This window comes from Chiloscyllium punctatum, chromosome 5 (assembly GCF_047496795.1).
Source record: "Chiloscyllium punctatum isolate Juve2018m chromosome 5, sChiPun1.3, whole genome shotgun sequence".
Lineage (NCBI taxonomy): Eukaryota > Metazoa > Chordata > Chondrichthyes > Orectolobiformes > Hemiscylliidae > Chiloscyllium > Chiloscyllium punctatum.
In genome coordinates, this window is record NC_092743.1 from 91,398,343 (window position 1) to 91,417,498 (window position 19,156).

The 19,156-nt window shown below is 40.1% G+C and overlaps 2 long non-coding RNA genes across 2 annotated transcripts in view; one reads left to right on the top strand and one right to left on the bottom strand.

Annotated features, from left to right (window-relative positions):
* Positions 1 to 1,373, bottom strand: part of LOC140476753 (uncharacterized) — a 90,313-nt gene extending 88,940 nt beyond the window's left edge. Inside the window, exon 1 of the long non-coding RNA XR_011960591.1 lies at positions 1,323 to 1,373. This is a non-coding gene — a long non-coding RNA (uncharacterized lncRNA). The remainder of the gene's footprint in view (positions 1 to 1,322) is intronic.
* LOC140476754 (uncharacterized) overlaps positions 1 to 19,156 on the top strand; it is a 66,643-nt gene that overhangs the window by 17,887 nt on the left and 29,600 nt on the right. The gene's annotated exons all lie outside the window — the stretch shown is intronic.

Here is a 19,156-nt window from a genome sequence, read left to right on the forward strand (position 1 = left end):
GATCCATCTGCTCTTTGTCACAGTTTGCTGCAAATATGCAAATCTACAGTATTGCAGAAGATGTCTATTTGATGTTAAATAATGTGACCATATTAAGAAAAGTGTAAATTCATTACATAAGAATCTAGTAGAATCCATGATGTTAACCTGTGTGCAATTCAATATTTGCTGCTTAGTTGTGATTTGACATCATTTAATACATAATATTTTGCATTATGGTTTTCTAAAGTTTCTGCTCTTGGCTTTAAATTCTAATTTTATAGTAAAAAGAAAGAAGACTTGCATTTATTCTTTTTGTAAATCACTGGATGTCTGAGAGCATCTTACAGCCAATGAAGTAGATGTAAAGTGCTGTCATTGCATGTAGGACGTAATTTTAAAATGTACATGTCTGAGAGGGCTAGCAAGTGACTAGAATCTCAGGATTATGTAAATTTCGTGAGATATTTTGTGCAAATCTTTATAAATTGTTGTATGAATAAATTTCTTCCTCAACGCAATGCAAGGAAGAAAAACAGAAGCCCAGAGTTGCTGCAGTTACCTTGTACTGACACCATCTATAATAGTACGAAAGCCAAAAAGAATAGTGTATTTATGGTCCCTTGATCAGAATGGACTGGGCCTGTGATGTCCCGATATTGGAATTCGGACCTTGTTCAAAGTAAATAAACTGCATTGAAAGAATAGACATCGGTGTCCTTCAAGTTAGTCAGTTAATCACGAGGACGGCAACCGTTTTAACATTGGCTTTAGAAGGGCTCCGCGTTCAGGTGAGTATGTTTTTTAAATGTGTGGATTGTGGACTGCAGACATCCCTTTTAGCTTGCATTTAAAATTTTTATTTCTGAAACACAGCTGATCTGGCAGGTTGGTGCCACTCAAATTTCCATGGGTCCCTTGCAATAGATGCTATAAGGTCGGTCAAAGCATACTTTGATGGCCGGTCAAGGCCATCAAAGTGTCTAAGACCTGTTTCTGCGCTGAACCGTTGCCCAGCTGCCGATAAAATTTGAAATGTTAACTCTGATTTTCTCTCTGCACAGATAGCGCCAGACCTGCTAAGTTTGTCCAGCATTCTCTGTGTTTATTGTTTATTTGGTTGCCTACAACAATAAGAGAGATGGAAAAAAACCCCAAAAGAATGTGATTACTGGAAATCAGAAACAAAAATAACAATTCTGTTCTGAAGAAGAGTCACTGGACCTGAAATATTAACTCTGCTTTCTCTCCACAGATGCTAGCCAACCTGCTACCTTTCCCCAGCAATTTCTTTTCTTATATTATGAGCAATGGCATGCTTTCAGTACATAATGGGTACTTACTTGCTTCTTGCTGTCTTGAGACATTGAAGAACATTTTCTCCTGTTCAGCTCTAGAGAAAAAAAGGAACATCAAATTTATATGGTGTACTATCTGCTCAGTGTCAGTTAGCTTCAAATCTGATTCCTTAGCATCCATGGATTCATATTCTATGCACATGATGTTTAGAACTGCCATCCTGCAACTTTAAACCTGTGGAAAAAGTCATACAGAAAGCCCAATGCTATAAATACCTGGTTAAATTAAATGATGGTTTGTTTGAGGTAGATGATTTGAGATAATATTTTTATTTCCCTTCTTCCATCTAAATGAATTCAAGCCCCATATCTGTAAATTCACCTTTCCCATTACCCCCTGAACTGTTGGACTTATCCTTATTCACCATATTACCTTGAACACACAATTCTAGCCACAACCTTGAGGGGCCTTCCTATCTTTCAACCCCTCACCACAATTACAGACGAGACACCTGCACTGATAGCTCCATATAGCAATCAAAGTCCCACTCACTTCATTGACACTTAATTTCCAAGGGACTGATGTTACTTTATGTTCTTATTTACCTTTTGTTTAATAAGTTTACATACCCCCTTCGGTCTTCACCATCTCACAAATACTGAGATGTGACCTCTCTAAATCACCTGTGCCCTGTTCAGAACATCTGAGTGCAGGCTGGGACACAGGATTTAATGGGTTTGAAAAGCTATGGTGGGGAAATGAATGATTTAATTTTCCTGCCCTCTAGTGGCAGGCCTGGAGGTGGGTAGACCAGATTGTGAGGGTTCCCTGACACATTCTTGGTGCTGGGGATGTAAATTGACAGATTGACAGTTTGCTGATCGTAGCTGGACATCAAACTTGCATTCTTAAAGGTGTTGGGTTGGCATGGGTTTGGATTTTTTAGGGCAGCAGAGTGACTCCCTGCTGTATGCAGATTTTGTAAGTTTACTGGAAGCAACCCCACCCCCCACCCCCACCCCTCCCCCATCCCCAATGCCCAGTTTAGGTGGTGGACCATAAGAGCCTGAGATCTATGTTGCAACAAAAGCAATGGCAGCCCACAGTCTATCTTTAATAAAAGTGTGAGCATAGAGGAAGCCAATTAGGAGAGCCCCTCTGTGACTGTTGCTCCATTTGGTCTTGTAATCAGAGTCCAGAAGCTTATGGAATAATCCTTCCTGATAAATTTGTGAACAATGAATACTTTTGGATAGTTACAAACTTGTTGTCTGATTATAGTGAGGTCGTCTAATGTCTTTTGAAACTCTAGAGTGAGAATTGTGCCTGATGAGAGTGCGGCATGAAACCAGAGGCTATTAAACCCTTTAAAGCCCCATTCTCCTTGGGCACAGATTGGTTTTAAATAAGCATACAAATTTCCCTGGATTCCTCTGCAGTTCCATTTTTTTCAAAGTTGTCCTCAGCATCTACCTCTTTAACCTTACCTCTTATTGCTGCTTTAATGTTCTATACCCAATTTTTGTCTGAATCACACTTTGTAAAGTAAATGACCCCGGGCCATTTTACTACGTTAAAGTCACTGGTACAAGTATGAGCCGCTGTTCACTTTTACTAAAATTAAATGAACCAGTAACCAAACATACAAATCTCATTGCAGTTGGTTAATGAATGGAGGTGAAACAGTCATGTAGACATGTGCCTGCTACAACATCGCTCTATAGCACATCTGCAATTTAATGCTGACAGTAAATTAATTGTTTATCAGAAGATAATTGTTTTATACCTTGCATTAATTGCTTGTAGCTCAGGATATTGTTGCTCTGACTTTGGATAAGTCCAGAAATGATAAATTAGGCTTCAACTGGGAGTAGCTAATGTTCCTAGCCATGACCTGCCTCCCATTCACATCAATTCTTTCACCAACATGATGCTACCACTTCACAGATTGTACAATAAAACCTTTGACCTCTTCTGATCTCTGCTGATCTCATCAAAAGCACCTCAGTTAACTCTGGTCTGATAAAAATCCCATCATTCACTTACGTCTTTTTCATGTTAAGTGTTTTACAATCCATTTTCATTCTTCCCTTTTTTGTTTTATTATTAGGGTAAGAAATAAGCCAGAGCATTTTGACTTTAAGGTCAGGCTGAAAAGGACAGCAGTGCACAGATTAATGGATGGCTGAAAAGACACAAAGGTCCCTGCCATGACTAGAGACCTCAGCCTTGAGGTCGCTTAGCTCAAAGGTGGGTCAGGGTAATCTGCTGTAATGAACTAAGGACTTAAGACTTTCTCTGAATTGGATAAAAGCAGCCTACTGCTGCATGATTTTTTGGCTAAATGTTTTGCAGTTCCCACAGGGAAGAATGGTTTCTGAGGTAAATTGTTAACTGCTAATTGTGAGCAAAGCCGTATTAATTGGACATGCTTTTAAGTGGCTGCCTGTAGCATTGTATTTGTAAATAACGAAAGAAAATCATATATCCTCGATCAATTTGCAGCTGGTTATGAAAATCTCTAATCAACTTTTTATGATCTGCTCACAATGTTTAAAGTGAACCTTTGAAAATCTCCTGTTTGATTGAAGATGTTAAGAATGTTTGAAATCTGGTATCCCTGGCCTCGAGTGGAAGCCCAGCATGGTCTGGGTTTAAAGGATTGTTATTCTGAACTCTAGTTCCCTATTTTTCTAACTTATTGCTGGACTTTTTAAAATTTCCTTTATCTTTCTAATTTTTTTCCCCCTAAAAACTTGTATTTAAAGATCTGTACCCTGGGTACCCTGGTACCTAAGATGGCACCATAAGTAGCGACTTATAAACTTATCAACTTTTCACTGTATGCATGCTAATTCTAACTCTAATTCTAATTCTAACATGTGTTCACACACAATGACAAGAGAAAATTGTCAAGGGGTTTAGTATTTCACGGATCTTGCTTCAACCCAATGAGATGGCAGAGGGCATACAATTAGGCTGGGTTACTTTACCACCACAGTAACTCTGGCACCACTATTAGATCCATTCTGTCGCCCAAAGCAACAGCATGACTTTTATCAGCAAAGGAACAGAAGATGCCAACAAAAGTGCTCCTCGTCTGGGTTATGGCAAAGGTGTCTACATACGTGAATGCCGCCATAGAATTACTAAGCTTTGATTTTCTGTCACGCCACATTACTGTACCTGGCTACCTGACCAGATTAGATTAGATTAGATTTCCTACAGTATGCAAACAGGCCCTTCGGTTTAACCAGTCCACACCGACCCTCAGAAGAGTAACCCACCCAGATCCATTTCCTTCTGACTAATGCATCTAACACTGTGGGCAATTTAGCCTGGCCAATTCACCTGACCTGCACATCTTTTTGGATTGTGGGAGGAAACTGGAGCACCCGGAGGAAACCCACGCAGACACAGGGAGAATGTGCAAACTCCACACAGACAGTCGCCTAAGGCTGGGATCGAACCTGGGACACTGGTGCTGTGAGGCAGCAGTGCTAACCACTGAGCCATTGTGCCACCCAATATTGAAGTCTCAATCTAGTTGAGCTACATCAGGATGTCTGATTACTCCAAAGCCTCCACCCCAGTCCACTTGCTAAACCTAAACATGATTAGACCTTGAAATTCATAGGACCTCCTCTGTCAGACCATGTGGTGTCTACTGGTTGGTCAACAAAACATCAAAATTAACCCTCTTGAATGTTGATACCTTGTCCATAAACTTCATTTGAGGCATCTAGCTCCGGGCTTTCATATTAATTATTTTTGCTATATTCTGCCATAATACATGGATGGGGGGCAGATCTTACTCCATCTGACATCTATGTCTGGCATGTACTCTGCTAATCCCCATGTTCAAACATGGAGGGCCAGTAAGAAACACAAGGGAGGGGAGGGGTTTGACAGCAGTGAGACAGATGAGCTGAAGTAGAGATGGTTGATGTAATAAATTGGTCTCTGTGATAGAACAGATATTTTGTCAGAACTCATATCAGTGTTAGTTCAAAGTTGTGAAAGCTCTATCCATCTCACCAGAGGGAGGAATGGAGTTGGCACACAGGGAATACAAATTGCAGCAGGGAGCAATGACAATGGCTTGTATAGTTTAGTTTAGTTGATGGAGATTTACACTATTCAATATCGAATGGCACAGACCAAGTGAAAACTCTGAGTTAGTGGAGGGATTGAGAGTTAGGTTCATATCTGTGAGTTTTGGTTGGCATGGCTCATATCCCCGTTTAGTAATTGGTCCTTTCATGGTAGGATCTCAGAACCAATTGCGTGTTAGAACAACAATGTTGATCATTTTTTCTCATTGATTCAGTGATACCTATCAAGTATTTAGATATGAGGCAAAACAAATTTGATGTTTGCAATACCTTGACAGTATGATATCCCAGCAAAACCAAAATGAGGAGATCACACTAATGTTTGATGCTGATGATGGATTCTACTTTGCATTGCCTCACTGCTAACTTATTCCTTCTCTCCTCTTACTGCTCAAGCATTTCACTCTGCTTTAGGCGTTTACCACTGCTAAATGCTTGCTGAGAAAACTGTCCTCCTATTCTGTCACAGAACTTCAAGACCCTCATGTAATGGTGAATACTACTTCACATATCATAAAAATAAAGTGAGGTATGGAGTTTTCTTTTACTCGTTCATGGGATATCTGCATTTATTGACTGTCCCTAATTGTCTTAGCGAAGATGGTGGTGAAGGTGCGTTCTTGAACTGCTGAAGTTCTTTGGGTGTAGGGACATCCACAAGGGAGGGAGTTGCAAGATTTTGACCCAGTGATAGATTGGAGATCTTGTTCCACGTTAGGATGGTGTGTGACTTGCACAAGATGGTATGTTATGTTGACTGATCAGAGCTCCAAAGTACTGTGAATGCTATTTAACTTTTACTTCCAATTTTAAATTTCTTGTTTTAAGAGTACTAATATTGACAAAATGAGACTGCAGATGCAAAATCATGACTTAGACGTGCCGGTGTTGGACTGGGGTGGGAAAAGTTAAAAATTACACAACATCAGGTTATAGTCCAGCAGGTTTATTTGGAAACACTAGCTTTCGGAGCTTTCACCTGATGAAGAAGCAGTGCTTTGAAAGCTAGTGCTTCCAAATAAACCTGTTGAACTATAACCTGGTGTTGTGTAATTCTTAACGATGTAAAACCAGTTATTGTCTGGCAAAGACCTGTATGGGATCCATAGAACGTTACACCCATAAAATTTCAGAGAAATGTCAAACAGAGAGAGAAATGTAACAGGAACTGATAATGAGTGAGCTGACTACATCCTCCCTCAACAGAAAACCAACATTCTCAAACATTGTTTTTTTGAGTTTTGCCCTTCTGAGAACATACAAAAAAAGAATTAAAGCTGAATACAAGCTGGCCTGTATGTGATGATGAGGGGAGGTGTGTTAATGGGAAGGTGTACTGGTGAACTGAAATGCCCACATGTTCTAGCTTGGGTTTGAGCTCTAGGGTGCTGTGGCAGTCACAGACAAACAACCGTCCAATAGCTTTGCATTGCAACTAAATGTATTCTTTCACTCTGAATGCTGTAAACAGTTAACCAGCCAGAAAGAAACAAGACAAGGAGGATACCCTTGCTCTGAGTACTGTCACCCATGGACAGAAAGCCTTTAGCTAACTGAATACCTGGAATCCAAAATTGACTATTCAATGATCAATGTTTCACTATGTACTCTTCATGAACAACTCTGAGAAACTGACCCTCATATTATATTCTTGGACTCAATCCTTATTCCTAATCTATGTGTATATGTCATTATTACTTCTTGAATTTAATAACTAAAAGATACAACAAAAACTTAGTTAAATTGGCTCCTGTAAAATTTAAATTTGTTCAGTCTGAGAGGAAGTCATCAACGAGGGAAGGGCCTTTTTTGAAAATTGACCTTGCTGTAATCAATCAAGGGCACGGGTGAATAAAAAAAGGGGGGCCAGTTTCTCACCATTAATGATTTGTTGTATCTGTCTGGAGACATGATAACTTGAGAAAGAACCCCAGGGATTTGGTGGTGACAGGTATTCCTATCCATCTTCTGCCTTTATCATGCTGGTGGCAGAAGTCATGAATTTGGAAGGTGCTGTTGAGAGAAGCTTTCTGAGCTGCTGCAGTACATCTTGTAGATGATGCACACTGGCTAGACAATGTGTCAGTGTTGGAGGGAGTGAATTTTGAAGATATTGGGTCGAATGCCAGTCAAGTGGGCAATCAAGTTTGCCAAATGATAAACCAGGGAAGAATGTTTTTATCTGGAAGAATATGTCAAAAACACAGTTTCTCAGTATTGGCACAAATGGAAGCAAACTCAAATCTGTAAGAGTTATGAACAAGAGGCAGCTACATAAAATCAAGGATTAGTTAGCAAAGCATTGGATTTTTTAAATTCATTCAGTCATTGGATGTGAGCATGACTGACTAAGCCAGCATTAAGTGCTCAGCGGCCATGGAGGAGTCAACCACATTGCTGTGGGTCTGCAGTCAGGTCACTCCATCAGTTGCCTTCCCTAAAGGATATCAGTGAACCAGATGGACCTTTCAACAATGGTTGCATCATTAGATGATTAATTTTAGATTTTTATTAGATTCAAATTCATTTGAGATCTGTTATGACAGGATTTGAACCTGGGTCCCTGGAATATTACTTGGGTCTCTGGGTTAATAGTCAAGCACCTTTGTCTTCCCTTTCACATGTGCGCTAGTGTGACGTTTTGATTATGTTGCAAGAGTATTTAATCACTTGCAGTTGAAATTTAGGTTGATAACATCAATGTACCAAACAACTTACACATCTTACATTGCTAAGTCTGTTATTTCTCAGTTAGTGCCAGTTACTATGTAAGGCTTTACTGTAAATGTGAAACCAACCACTCACTTCCCTCTGCTCCATGATCAATGCAAAGGGCCTTTTGCAATTCCAAATTAAAAGAATCGGCATGTGGTTGTGTAGAGCTCAGAGATGCATTAGGAAGTGAAGTAGGTTGAATGAATCTTTTGGTGAAATCTTTGTCTGCTAGTTTTACAAGTTATGCACATAGTAATTTGGTTATGCTATTAGACTAATAATCTCGAGAACTGAACTGATTATCCACAAACTTAAACTCAAATCCCATCATAGTTCCTGGGGAGTATAAATTCAATTAACTAAATAAAACCTGGAATTTAAATTAACAAATGAATATCAGTAATTGATTTGATTTATTGTGTCACATGTATTGAGATACAGTGAAAATGATTGTATTGCTTGCTAACTAGATAAATCATACTTACATAAGTACATGAAGATAAAAGGACAAAAGGCAGAATATAATGTTACAGCTACAGAGAAGGTACAGAGAAACATCAAGTCTAATATACAGGAAGTCTGTTCATAAGTCAGATAACAATAGGGAAGGAGGTATTCTTAAATCTGTTGGTACATGCCAGGAGGAGGAATTTTCTCATTTTGATACTAAGTCCACAAGTCAGAGAATTTCCAGAAGTGAATCACAGGGCCTACTTTGATTAGAGAGCTTGCTGGATTGTCTGGCAATCAGCCGGCTGATTGGCTACCAGTAGCCTTTTGCCAGAGTGAGGACCCTGGATGAGGATGACCCACTTGTCTAGAGGTGTTGGCCAATCATCATTGGTCAGCTCTGAACCCGGATAATGTGATGATGAAGGTCTTGTTTGCTACCAGGACAATGATATCTTCCCCCAGACTCCCAAGGTGGAAGGTTGTTGATGGAGAAAGTAAGCATTGCTTGAGTAGGTGTTTCCGGGGTTCGACATGGGGGGACAAGTGTTGTGAGGTTGGAAGGTGGCTCACAGTAACTATTCCCATCTCCATTCCAGTCCCTTGGTTTTGCATAGATTAGCACAGATTGAGGGACCCCTCCCTCTCCATGCACTGCACCTTTACCGACCACTGACCCCACCAAACTGACAGCTGCCCACACTTGGTAACCAGTGAGGTACACTAACATTTTTTTTTGTCTTGACTGGAGCTGAAAATTTGCTGTAAATGGTCATTATTTGACCACTAGAGTACCTCAATTGGTGACAGCACATTAGCTTAGGCCATCTCACCCAGAACTTAATCATAGCTGATGGCTGATGGAATTCAACGTGAACAAATGCGAGGTCTTGCACTTTGGAAAAAAGAATAAAAGCACAGATTGCTTTCTAAACGGTGAGAGAATTCGTAAAGCCAAAGTAAAAAGGGATCTGGGAGTGCTAATCGAGGATTCTCTAAAGGTCAACATGGAGGTTGAGTTTGTGATTAAGAAAGCGAATGCAATGTTGTCACTTATCTCAAGAGGGTTGGAATATAAAAGCACCATTGTGCTACTGCGACTTTATAAAGCTCTGGTTAGGCCCCATTTGGAGTACTGTGTCCAGTTTTGGTCCCCACACCTCAGGAAGGACATACTGGCACTGGAACGTGTCCAGCGGAGATTCACACGGATGATCCCTGGAATGGTAGGTCTAACATATGAGGAACGGCTGAGGATCCTGGGATTGTATTCATTGGAGTTTAGAAGATTAAGGGGAGACTTAATAGAGAAGTACAAGATAATACATGACTTGGAAAGGGTGGATGCTAGGAAATTGTTTCCGTTAGGTGAGGAGACTAGGACCCGTGGACACAGCCTTAGAATTAGAGGGGGTAAATTCAGAACATAAATGCGGAGACATTTCTTCAGCTAGAGAGTGGTGGGCCTGTGGAATTCATTGCCGCAGAGTGCAGTGGAGGCCGGGACACTAGATGTCTTCAAGGCAGAGATTGATAGATTCTTGTTGTCTTGGGGAATTAAGGGCTACGGGGAGAATGCGGGTAAGTGGAGTTGAAATGCCCATCAGCCATGATTGAATGGCGGAGTGGACTTGATGGACCGAATGGCCTTACTTCCACTCCTATGTCTTATGGTCTTATGGTCTTATAGCAAGATTGGATGGCGATGGTGTTCTGATCCACCAAACTCCAACCTAATGGTACACATACCACCTCCACGCTTGCTGCCTGGACCCGAAAGATTGGGTCCTATGAAACCAACAAATTGTGACAAAAAATCCATCTGGTTCACTAAAGTAATTTCTGGAGGAAAGTCTGCCATCCCTTACTCAGGTTGGTCACAATGTGCCCCTACAACTGCAGCAATGTTGTTGATTCTAAATTACAGTCTGAAATAGTTAGGAGGGATGGGTGATAAATGCTGGCCTTGCCAGCATTGCCCTAATGCTGTGAATGAGTAAGTTAGCCTGTAAATTGTGCATACAATAATGCAATCAATCACTACTAATAACAGTATCCCAGCTGTAGTGACCTTGATTAGTATTGATTTTTGAGATATTTGCAGTATTGATCGTAGCGCTGGAAGTAGCAAATGGATTGTAGGGTTATGAGACCATGTGGTCAGGCACCAGCTTCTGGCTGCACTTAAAATGTCACCAACTCAAAAAAGTATCCCATGGCATGGTAAGGCTTGTTTGAGATGGGAATGCTGGATGTCAAGCCAAGTGAAGGGACAGGAGAACTGTTCCTGTCTGTCATTAGCTTTATTCATTCATGTGACATGGACCTCACTGGCTGGGCTAGCATTTATTGCCCATCACTAGTTGTCTGTGAGAAGGTGGTGGTGAGCTGCCTTCCTGAACTGCTGAAGTCCATGAGTTTTAGGTACACCCACACTGCCAGAGGGATTCCAGAAATTTGACTCAGTGATAGTGAAGGAACAATGATATATTTCCAAATCAGGACGATTTGTAGCTTGAAAGAGGACTTGTTCTTCTAGGTGGTAGTAATTGTGGGTTTTAGTAGGTGCTTTCTAAGGAACCTTGGTGAATTTCTGTAGCATATTTTGAAGACAGCACAAACTACAACTATTGAATATCAGTAATGGAGGGAGTGAATACTTGTGGATATGGTGCCAATCTAGCAGGTACTTTGAGTTGGGTGGTGTCAAACTTATTGAGTGTTGTTGGAGTTGCACACCCACTGGAAAGTGGGAATTTTCTATTAGATATCTGTAATATGTTGGTTCACACCTTCATTTCTGATAATTAAGAGCCACTAGCAATTTGAGAGTCGGCTCTGTATTTTTCTTGCAGAATGAGTACGTACAAAATACCCTGGCCCAAACAAAGCCATAGATCCTGTCATAGACATACAAAAAAAGTCAGAATTTTCCATTTCTTGCACCCACCATCCTGTGGCTTCTAACTTCCAATTTTATGCCAATTCAGATGGGAGCTTATTGCAACTGAATTTAGACTTTCCAGATTCACTTCATGCAGGAAATCTACAGCTGTCTGGATGAAGAGAATTTCTTTCCATTAATTTGGGCTTGATTTGAACTCAGGTCATTGATTCAAGGCTGATACTTCACACACTGCACCATGTCAAACAAATTCCTGAACCTTCAAAGGCAGTTCTGTCAAATGGTTTTAAGGCTATAACTTACCCTTTGCAATATTACTGTCTGAATACTTAATGCAGTTATTTAACATGCCTCTGTCTGTTGAAGTTACACAGTGTTCTATTTACTGCAGGTGCAGTCAATAATTAAGTATACAGCAACTGAGGATTTACAAAGGAAATAAATATTGGAAAAATTCCAATGGACGTTGCAATGCAGCTATTGATTAAGAATTTAAAAAGACTCAGCAGTAGGTCTCCGAGAGTCCTCTGGGGCTTACTAGATGAATTGCCTCAACTCCAGTGCCCTCACAACTGTACTGTGTACTTTCCCACAAATGCTCATTGATTAAACTGTAAAATAGGACACACATTATGATTTAGCAGTTCTCCAGCTGATGTTTTGCTCAGTGGAAAGTGAGTATTGGGTATGATGCTCAGTATGTTCCCATCCATTGTAGCAGGTAGAGATTTGTAGCTGGAGGGGATGGCGACATACAGACAACAGACCCAAATCTCTGGTGTATGCTCCTGGTGAATGAAGCTTTGTGCCAAGTCTACAAATTCCCCCAAACATTATAAAGGCAGAATGTCTCCTTTTAGAGGAGCATAAACACTGTAAATACAATTATATTTGATGCCCTTGAAAGAAGATTTAACCTTTGACATATATAATTTATTTGATTAAAATCCAAGTAGTAGCAATTTCTGTACCACCTTTTTGAATTGGCTTGTTAGGTTTAATACTTTTCAGTTGGTGGTGCTACCAATAATAAATGTATTATGATGTTTTTAAGAAATATATTTGTTTGCTGTGTTTACAAAAATAATCACCATTCAAAATAAAATGGACTAAGGACCATCATAACTGTTTTGCAGTACAGTTTGAACCCATTTGCAATGTCTAATGATAGTACAATCATCAAGAAAGTTGTCATTGTCTTTTCACAATAGAGATCCACCCTTCTCAAGATAGCATTATTGAACTAATTCCTTCAAGAGGAGCATGTGACTATTCAGTGATTTCAATATAGAAAATGTCCCAAGGAGCTCTGCTGAGATTGAAATTGTGTGGGACAGGACCAAAATATTTTATAAAAAGAGTCAGGTTTAAGCTGACTTTTAAATGTCAAAGGAACAGTGAGGTATTTTGGTTAAGAATTCCACAGAATAGAATTGAGATAAGGTGAAATCTTGCAGATCTGAAGGAAAGGAGGTACGGTCTGTTCTATAACGCGGTAGTTGCATTCTTGTACATCCTTGTGTTATAGAAAATCGCACAGTAGAAATATAGGGGCCTACGGGAAAAACAGGATTGGGGTGGGCCCCCAAAAATATCGGTAATAATTGAATTAAAAATAGTAGTTAGCTTAACACAAATGATAGCACGGTCGAAGTAAATGTTGAAATTAAATATTTTAATAGAATAGTACAATAAATTTAACACTTTATTTATAACAAATATGGCAAGATTTGCAAAAAACAGGACTAAAAAATTACTAAGTACTGCACAAAAGGAGCAAGCTGACTGATCATGTGATGTTGACATGAGTCCAAATCTCAGTGCACCGTGACACCTAGTGCCATGGATGGAATTGAATAATAACCACAGGAGTTTGTATTTTAAAAAAACATCATTCCCCAATTCACCAACTGCATTACAGCCAAACCATGTTGTGAAAGACACGATAACAATCCATATAGTAAAGACCAGTGTTGGAGATGTGGGAAAGGACTTAAGACTCCTTCTTTAGAAATACTGAGCTGTTTTCAATTCATTAATCAAAGTGTTAGATGGAATTTTGGTCTGTGCAAATTGAATAAAATTTAAAAATGGATAAATAGAGTAATAGAGATGTGCAGCATGGAAGCAGACCTTACCTTGCTAACCAGTCTCTCATGGGGAACCTTGTCGGATGCCTTACTGAAGTCCATATAGATCATGTCTACTGCTCTGCCCTCATCAATCCTCTTTGTTACTTCAAAAAACTCAATCAAGTTTGTGATACATGATTTCTCATGCACAAAGCCATGTTGGCTATCCCTAATCAATCCTTGCCTTTTCAAATGCATGTACATCCTGTCCCTCAGGATTCCCTGCAACAACTTGCCCGCCACCGACATCAGGCTCACTGGTCTATAGTTCCCTGGCTTGTCCTTACCACCCTTCTTAAACAGTGAAACCATGTTAGCCAACCTCTAGTCTTCCAGAACCTCACCTGTGAATATCGATGATACAAAAACCTCAGCAAGAGGCCTAGCAATCACTTCCCCAGCTTCCCACAGAGTTCCAGGGTACACCTGATCAGGTCCTGGGGGTTTATTCACTTTTATGTGATTCAAGATATCCAGCACTTCCTCCTCTATAATATGGACATTTTTCAATATGTCACCATCTATTTCTCTACATTCTATACCTTCCATGTCCTTTTCCCAAGTAAACACTGATGCAAAATACCTATTTGGTATCTCTCCCATCTCCTGTGGTTCCACACAAAGGCCACCTTGCTGATTTTTGAGGGGCCCTATTGTCTCCCTAGTTACCCTTTTGTCCTTAATGAATTTGTAAAAACCCTTTGGATTTCCTTAACTCTATTTGCCAAAACTATTTCATGTCCACTTTTTGCCCTCCTAATTTCCCTCTTAAGTATACTTCTACTCCCTTTATTCTCTTCTAAGGATTCATTCAATCTATCTTGTCTATACCTGACATGTGCTTCCTTCTTTTTCTTAACCAAACCCTCAATTTCTTTAGTCATCCCACATTCCCTACACCTAACAGCCTTTCCTTCCACCCTAACAAGGATATATTGTCTCTGGACTCTCGTTAGCTCATTTCTGCAGGCTTCCCGTTTTCTAGCCATCCCTTTACCTGCATAAGACGAGTAATAACAGCAGAAGCAAAAGCAAATTAAAAATAAAGAAATAAATAATTTGAGTGAATGCTTCTGTTAAATTTGTGAACTTCTGCCCTTAAGCATTTCTACTCACTTTACAATTTAAAAAAAAAGTAATTCTACTCAGGTAAATGAGTGATAAACAGGACACTGTATGTATCATTATATTACATTCACACAAGAGCACTCACTCTGCAATGACTAGCCACTTTTACTTGTCTTTTAACTCACCCTCGAAAAGGGTGGTACTGGAAAAGCATAGCAGGTCAGGCAGCATCCAAGGAACAAGAGAGTCGATGTTTCAGGTGTGGCCCCATCTATATTACCTTACCTGATATGGGGAAGGGTACACTACTGCAATCTTCATTGGATAAGTTTTTTAAAAATACAACACAAATTAAATTCAGGGTAAACATTTTCTCATTGTTGAGGACATATTCTATATAATATTTCTAATGAAGCAAAAAAAATGAGCTGAACAATGCAACATGAGTTAAAGCAATGAATTAACCACTTTGTGGCATGGTGGCTCAGTGGTTAGTACTGCTACTGCACAGTGCCAGGGACCTGGGTTCAATTCCAGCCTTGGGTGACTGTCTGTGTGGAGTCTGCACATTCTCCCTGTGTTTCCACAGGTTTCCTCCCACAGTCCAAAGATGTGCAGGTTAGGTGGATTGGCCATGCTAACTTCCCCATAGTGTTCAGGGATGCATAGGCTAGGGTGCATTAATCAGTGGTAAATGTAGAGTAATAGTTTTGGGTCGGATACTCTTCAGAGGGTCGGTGTGGACTTGTTGGGCTGAATGGCCTGCTTCCACACTGTAGGGATTTTATGGATTCTAGTCTATGGATTGTTCAGCTCTACTTCCAATATGTGGGGGTACTGCGGCACCATGGGTAAGTGTGCCTACCTCTCCAACATAAACTGTAGGTTCCAGGACTTGATAACCAAGGAAGGTGTGTTCATTATGTGGCTAAAAAAGGCTGAGTGCCAACACATGCATTGTTAAGAATGAGAGAGATTCCTGGTCAACTATCTGCTGGTAAGAAAATTGCACTATTTACATGACTATTCATGACTCCTGAATATAACATGCTGTAAAAGTACATGTTACCACAGCAACTTTAATTACATAAGACCATAAGATATAGGAGCAGAATTAGGCCATTTGGCCCATTGAGTCTTCTCCACCATTTGATCATGACTGATACATTTTTCAAAGCTATTCTCTTGCCTTTTTTCTACAACTGTTGGCCCCCTTACCAATCAACAATCTATCTTTGACTTAAATAAACTCAAAGACGTGGCCTCCACAGCCTTCTGCAGCAATGAGTTCCACAGATTTACCACTATCTGGCTGAAGAAATTCCTCCTTTCAGTTTTAAAGGGTCATCCCTTCAGTCTATGGCTATGGCCTTGAGTCCTAGTCTCTCCTACTAGTACAAGCATCTCCACATCCACCCTCTCCAGGCTTCTCCGTATTCCTTTCAATATGAGCTCCCTCATCATTCTTAACTCCATCAAATACAGACCCAGAGTCCTCAACTGCTCCTCATATGACAAGTCTTTCATCTCCAGGATCTATCTTGTCAATTTATTCTGGACACCTTCCAATGCCAACATATATTTCCTTAGATACAGGGCCAAAACTGCTCACAATATTCCAAATATTGTCTGGGCAAAGCCTTATACAGCTTCAGCAGTACATCTTTGCTACTGAATACTAGCCCACTTGAAGTGAATGCTAGCATTGTATTTGCCTTCCTAACTGTGAAATGAATCTGCATGCTAATTTTAAGAGAAACCTGAACTAGGACACTACGTCCTTTTGTATGTCAGGTTTCTAATAGTCTACACCTCTAATATTGCTACCAAAGTGCATAACCTCACGCTTTTCCACATTGTGTTCCATTTGTCACTTCTTTGCCCACCCTCTAAGCCTGTCCAATCCTTCTGCATTATTTCTGCTTGCTCAATACTACCTGTCCCTCCACTTATCCTCATGTCATTTGCAAACTTAGCAACAATGCACTCAGTTCCTTCATCCTGATCATTAATGTATTATATGAATAGTTTTGGTCCCAACACTATCCCCTACAGACCCCAAAATCACTGGCTGCCATACTGAAAAGGACTTCTTTTTCCCCACTCGCTGCTTTCTGGCAGTCAATAAATCCTGTATCCATGCCCATACATTGCACCTAACACCATGGATCTTTTTCTTTTAGGCAGTGTCCTGTGCAGTACCTTATCAAAAGCTTTCTAGAAATCTGCATAGATCAGATCCACTGGCACTTCTTTGTCTAACTTTCTCATTACCTACTCAAAGAATTTGAACAGATTTATCACCCATGACCTCTTCTTGACAAACCTCTGCTGACTCAGTCCTATTTTACCATGCACTTGCAGTACTCTCCAGTCTCATTGTTATTAATAGATTTGAAAATCTTACCAACAACCAAAGTCAGACTAACCAGACTAGTTTCCTATCTTCTGTCTCCCTCCCTTCATAAACAGGGGTGTTACATCAGCTATTTTCCAATCCTCTGGGATTCTCTCTGACCCCAGTGTTTCTTGAAAAGTCACAACCAATACCTTTCCAAACCCTCAGCTATCTCTTTCAGAACTCTGGGGTGTAGTCCGACAGGTCTGATTGATTTATCCTTCTTCAGACCTTTCAACTTCCCCAGCACCTTCTCTTTAGTGATGGCCACTACACTCACCTCTGCTCCCTGACGCTCTTGAAGTTCTGGTATGTTGCCAATGTCTTCCACAATTAAAACAGATGCAATTTCTTCATTCTCCATTACTACTTCTCCAGTCTCAATTTCTAATGGTCCAATGTCCATTTTTTCCTCTCTCTTACATTTTCTTCTCCCTGTTACTGCTTTTTTAATTATCCTGTCTTTTTTTAAAGGCTTCCCAAACCTCTGGCTTCCCATTAATCTTCACCACAGTATATGCTTTTTGTTTTGCTTTTATAGTATCCCTGACTTCTCTTGCCAGCCATGATGTCTTATCCTCCCCTTAGCATATTTCTTCTTTGTTGGGATGGATTTCTGCTGTGCCTCTTGAATTACCCCCAGAAATTACTGCCATTGTTGCTGCACCAACCTCCCTGCCAGATTCCCCTTTTAATCAACTCTGGCCATCTTCTCCCTCATGTTTTTGTAGTCACTTTTACTCAATTGTAATACCATTACATCTAATTCCAGTTTCTGCCTCCCAAACTGCAGGGTAAATTCTGTCATATTTTGATCACTGTCCCGAGGAGTTCTTTCCCATTAAGCTCCCTAATCAAATCTGCCTTATTACACATCCACAAATCCAGAATTGGCCATTCCCTAGTGGACTCTACTACAAGATGCTCCAAAAGCAATCATCTAATGGATATTCCACAAATTCCTTTGCTTGAGATCTGTTAACAACCTGATTTTCCCAGTCCACCTGCATATTGAATTCCCCTAAGGTTGTTATAAAAGTGCCTTTTTTACATACCTTTTCTATCTCCTGATTAATTTTCTTCTCCAGGCCGGTACACAACTCTTTTTTTATGCTTTTGCAGTTCCTCAACTCTACTTACATAGATGCTATGCTTTCCAACTTTATATCACTTCTTGTTATTGATTTAATTTCATTTCTTTCTAACAAGGGAAGACTGCCCCTCTGTCCATTTGCATGTCCTATAAATAGTATGAGCATCCTTGGATGTTTAATTCCCAGCCACCTCTCTGTGATTCCCACAACATTGTACCTGCCAATTTTAATCTGTAATACGAGCTCATTTACCTTGTTTCATATATTGCATACATTTAAGTACAACACCCTTAGTCCTGTATTGACTGTCTCCCCCCCCCTTCTCATAGGTGTCCCCTTATCTGTTGCATCTGAAGTTAGATTTCTGATAACTTTTATTTCGTTCTGTCCTCTTACTTGTTCTGGAAACTTTAATAATCTCTGCTAAGCTCTGCTCCCTTTAAATTTTTCCAGAGCTTTCCGTGTGATTGTACCCACCCTTACTATTTAGTTTAAAGTTCTATCCACAGCCTGAATTAACTCAAATTTCCTGACTGAACTTTAGCCCAGCACCATCACTTTCAATATGAGCAACTTCTAGTCAGCAGTGGAGTGCAGGGATAATTGTAATAGCTTTGTTAAATTCCAATGAGGAGAGAAATGTCCAGAAATTTACAGTAGAAGAAGCAGAATAATGTCAAAAATTGAGTTCATAACCCCTGATGTTAACCAGCTGGCTATTGTTCTAGTGACAACAATGATCTTTTACCACTATGTTGTTGTCTCACAGAAATATTGCTGCTTTACATAATGGTCTCTCTGTAATTTCTTGCTGCAATTGTACAAGGCCTTGGTGAGATCTCATCTGGAGGATTGGGTTAAGGATACAGGAAGGCTATTTAGGATTCAGATGAGGAGAAATCTCTTCACCCAGAGAATGGTGAGTTGATGGAAGTTCTGCCTCTGAAAGAGGTTGAGGCCAAGACATTGAATGTTTTCGAGGAGGAGTTAGATATAGTTCT